Below are 5,000 nucleotides of genomic sequence, written 5' to 3'. Positions count from 1 at the left end.
AAGACTAGTTCCTTATTTGACAATAAATTGCCATGAGGATCTACAAGCACCATGTACTAGTAAGATTTTCCCTTACCTTCCTTGCACACCATATTTGTGCAGAGAACAAATAGAAACTGAATATGTAAAGCTAATATTCTTCAATGCTTTTTTTAATCGTAATTTTTTTTTTTTTTTTTTCCCCCTTCAATCTTATTTTTGTAATGTGTCTATTTTCCTGTTTTATTTAAGTTGATTTTAGCTCTGTTGTTTACATGGATTTGTCATTAACTCTTCACCCCTAAAGACCATAGTCCCTTAACCCATTCACGTCGGGGCCGTTCCGGTTTTGCGCGGTCGCAATACCGGGGTTCTCGAACGCATAAGCCTAACGCCTTGAGATTCTCTGACGCACAAGCTGCGAGCCTGGGCTGCCTGCTCGCTCTACCCGAGTGCGCGGCTTCCCCTCATAGCTCATCCTGGGCGTCTGACGTGAAAACCACAATACATGCTATCACGTCAACCGGTTCCAATGGGTTAACCCAACCTTGCCTAACCATAAAAAAAAACAACATAATTTACAACATGTACGAAGAGCTGGTTTTTACATACCAGAAAATTTATATCTTCTATTGGTATGTCAAATAGTAGAAGAACATAAAAGATTTAAATGGTGCCTCTTGTCTATGAATAAGAAAGGAGTAGACTTCAAATCAAACTGGAAATAAAACCCATATGATTCTCCTTAAGTTATATAAACAAACAAGTAATGTAATTATAGACATATATAGAATGCAAAGAGAAAAATAAGATAAGGTTATAAGTAGGTCAGCCATTCAGGAAGGTATGAATGGAGAGGAGGGAGTCCTAGGGGAAGGGGGCAGGAGATGCAATAGATGGAGTGCAGAGTGAGGGGCGGATGCAACAAGAAGTCACCCAGACACATGGTAAAGAGCCATTTAGGAAGGAGGTACAGAGATGTGGGAAGGGGGATAGCTATCTATGGCCTTAGCCCTTCCACAGTGGGTGTTTCATGTGGTGTGTTGGTATTTTTCTTTTTTAGAAAATTATGAACTGATTATTTCTTCAGCTGTGTAACTAGGGCATCATACCTAATGCTAATTTGTAGCACAGTGCAGTTATACTATAAATAGACTCCTATATCACACCAGAAATCTGAAAATAACAGAAAACATAGAACATCTTAAGATGTCCACCATAGGCTGTGCATTTTGACTCCTAAAGTCCTGTCTATCACAATAGTGCCATAACCCATTCAGGTTCATCAGTCCTATCTGCCACAATAGTGAAAAGCCTTTCAAAAAGTGATGGGATTTTTCTTGTGTTTTTGCCTCGTTTTTTCCAATGTGAATGAGTTGTATAGAGTATCTACTATTATTTCTATTTCCTTTTGCCACATCCATTATATCACCATTCCCTTGGAGGCCCTCCTCTTCTTCAGCCAATCAAATAGTAATCCATGTTTCTTTTTTCATTTGTCTTTCTTTCGAGTGGAATGTAAAAAACTAATTCTGGCGTTGAATGGAATATATATATATATGCATTTTATGTATTAGATGTTTTAGTTGCATGGTTTATTAGCTATCAAGGTGACTGTAGCTGTAAAAAGCATTAAATTTTCAACTTTCACCAAGGGCAGTTTTGATCTTTTATGTTTGTAGAACTCAAATTTACACACCAGAAATTTGTATTCTCCTGGTATGTCATATAATTATCAAATGGTGAAGCATCAAAATTTGTAAGATGATGATTAACTACTGAGAATGAGAGAGAGAGATAGACAGACAGACAGACAGCAAGTGAGAGAGAGTGAGACAGACAGCCAGAAAGCAAGCGAGAGAGAGAGAGAGAGAGAGAGAGAGAGAGAGAGAGAGAGAGAGAGAGAGAGAGAGAGAGAGAGAGAGAGAGAGAGAGAGAGAGAGAGAGAGAGAGAGAGACCGAGACAGACAGTGAGAGAGACCGAGAGAGACAGTGAGAGAGACCGAGAGAGACAGTGAGAGAGACCGAGAGAGAGACCGAGAGAGAGACCGAGAGAGAGACCGAGAGAGAGACCGAGAGAGAGACCGAGAGAGAGACCGAGAGAGAGACCGAGAGAGAGAGACCGAGAGAGAGAGACCGAGAGAGAGAGAGAGAGAGAGAGAGAGAGAGAGAGAGAGAGAGAGAGAGAGAGAGAGAGAGAGAGAGAGAGAGAGAGAGAGAGAGAGAGAGAGAGACCGAGACAGACAGTGAGAGAGACCGAGACAGACAGTGAGAGAGACCGAGACAGACAGTGAGAGAGACCGAGACAGACAGTGAGAGAGACCGAGACAGACAGTGAGAGAGACCGAGACAGACAGTGAGAGAGACCGAGACAGACAGTGAGAGAGACCGAGACAGACAGTGAGAGAGACCGAGACAGACAGTGAGAGAGACCGAGACAGACAGTGAGAGAGACCGAGACAGACAGTGAGAGAGACCGAGACAGACAGTGAGAGAGACCGAGACAGACAGTGAGAGAGACCGAGACAGACAGTGAGAGAGACCGAGACAGACAGTGAGAGAGACCGAGACAGACAGTGAGAGAGACCGAGACAGACAGTGAGAGAGACCGAGACAGACAGTGAGAGAGACCGAGACAGACAGTGAGAGAGACCGAGAGAGAGAGAGAGAGAGAGAGAGAGAGAGAGAGAGAGAGACCGTGAGAGAGACCGTGAGAGAGACCGTGAGAGAGACCGTGAGAGAGACCGTGAGAGAGACCGTGAGAGAGACCGTGAGAGAGACCGAGAGAGAGACCGAGAGAGAGACCGAGAGAGAGAGAGAGAGAGAGAGAGAGAGAGAGAGAGAGAGAGAGAGAGAGAGAGAGAGAGAGAGAGAGAGAGAGAGAGAGAGAGAGAGAGAGAGGAAGAGAGAGAGAGAGAGAGAGAGAGAGAGAGAGAGAGAGAGAGAGAGAGAGAGAGAGAGAGAGAGAGAGAGAGAGAGAGAGAGAGAGAGAGAGAGAGAGAGAGAGAGAGAGAGACCGAGAGAGAGAGAGAGAGAGAGAGACCGAGACAGACAGTGAGAGAGAGAGAGAGACCGAGAGACCGAGACAGACAGTGAGAGAGAGAGAGAGACCGAGACAGACAGACAGTGAGAGAGAGAGAGAGACCGAGACAGACAGTGAGAGAGAGAGAGAGACCGAGACAGACAGTGAGAGAGAGAGAGATAGAGAGAGACAGCGAGACAGAGACAGACAGCGAGAGAGAGAGACAGAGAGAGACAGCGAGAGAGAGAGACAGCGAGACACACACAGAGAGAGAGACAGAGAGACAGAGAGAGAGAGAGAGTGACGGAGAGAGGGGGAGGGGGAGGGAGAGAGCATTAAAGTAATAAAGCATGTTTCTATTCATACAAATACTAAAAACACATTGGTAAACACTGAGACAGAAATTAGAAATGTGATATAATTGGAGGGGTACTAGGTTAAGCAGAGATCATGGGGCATGGGATTGCATGCTTTATGAGAAGTCTTATTTTATACTTGCTACCTTCATTCCCATAAAGAGAGGTAGGAATAATGCCATGAGGTACTTGTATGTTTAGTACAGGGTGTATAAAGGGTACTGGGGAATGGAGGTGGTTTTCAGATTATGGATGTATATGCTATACATTACAAGAGTTCTTATTTTATGCTCAATACGTTCATTCATTTGTAGAAATAACCGCGAACAGAACTAGGGGGTGCTCAGGTCAGGGGGAGACAGTTATATGAGGGGATGGGGATGGTCTCAGAGGGTGTAGTTGCAAGAAACTTACTTCCTCAAATTCCCTACCTCACATTGTTCATGTTGAAATTCAAATATACTCAGTGGTGAATATTATCAAGATACTCATTCCAGGTGAATTAGACTTTAGGGATTAAATAATAAAATTTATTGCTAAACTGAGCACAACCACAGTAGCATGAGTAAAGGAATTATATTTTCTATAGTAAGGAAATATGAGTGTTTATCCTGGTGGATTTTAACATTAAAGAGTTTAAGAACATGATTTTAGTTTATTTGATCCACAGACAAGATCTCTCCCGGCACTATGCCACACTGCACTTCTTTGCGCGCTTTTCACCCGCTCGCTTTCACAATTGAAGAAAAATGTGTATGCAAATGGAACCCCTATGAGTGTATACATACATAACGATGTAAAATGTATGTTTTGAATGAGAGATCATGACGTGATATCATATCACCTAGCGCTAATGGGTTAAAGTGCAGTAGTGCAGTTGATGTGAAAATTTACTAGTCTCCAGTTGAACAAGTCATCAATAGGTATGACACTACTGAAGATCAAGAAGAACAGTTTACCAAACCTTTATGACATAGGTTTACATCAGCATCTCGTCCTCTATACACAGTAACAAAGAAAAAGTTATTACCAGTTCTTGCCCATACACTTACTTAATAGTTTCATTCATGTCAGCCTTAGCACTTTCTGCCATGTCTGCACCCATCCAGCCACATCAGACTCTGGGAATAATTTTGATGGAAAGACCATTACGGCTGTGGATCTCCTACAAATAGAAGAGTTGCATATGCCTGGATTGTTGACTTCCAACACACTTGTTGCACATGATCCATCTTTCATTGGTAATGGCCAAGGCTCGCTAGCTTTTCAATGTAAAAATTATTTTTAAAATGAGTTTTTATTGAGATACTTGGCAGATTCTTTCTTTCTTTCTTTCTTACAAGCAGAATTTATTTTTATGGGCTTTTTGTCAAGCAAAGGGAGCAACTTTATTTGACAAGTCAGTCTCTCTCCACAATATATTAGTTGTTACCCTTATCTGAACAGATAGATTCCACTCTACCATACTTAGCAGATATTTTTTCAATTCTTCTTTGAATAATTCTTCATCATCTTCCTCCTCCTCCTGATCCTCATGCTCATCTCATTACAAAAAGTTCAGGTGAAAAATCAAAATATATGTAAAGTAGCCTAGTAAATTCTATGCAATGCCTACTAATAATTGAAAACAACAAAGATAGCAT

At 42.1% G+C, this 5,000-nt stretch overlaps 1 protein-coding gene across 1 annotated transcript in view; it reads left to right on the top strand.

The window, feature by feature from the left end:
• Nucleotides 1–5,000, top strand: part of deltaCOP (coatomer subunit delta) — a 16,027-nt gene that overhangs the window by 1,145 nt on the left and 9,882 nt on the right. The gene's annotated exons all lie outside the window — the stretch shown is intronic.

The sequence above is a fragment of the Penaeus japonicus genome, unplaced genomic scaffold, assembly GCF_977035675.1.
Source record: "Penaeus japonicus unplaced genomic scaffold, GWHDUDI00000001_assembly GWHDUDI00000007, whole genome shotgun sequence".
Taxonomy (NCBI): Eukaryota; Metazoa; Arthropoda; class Malacostraca; order Decapoda; family Penaeidae; genus Penaeus; species Penaeus japonicus.
The sequence above is the reverse complement of the archived record's forward strand: the minus strand, read 5'-3'. Positions and strand labels throughout refer to the sequence as shown.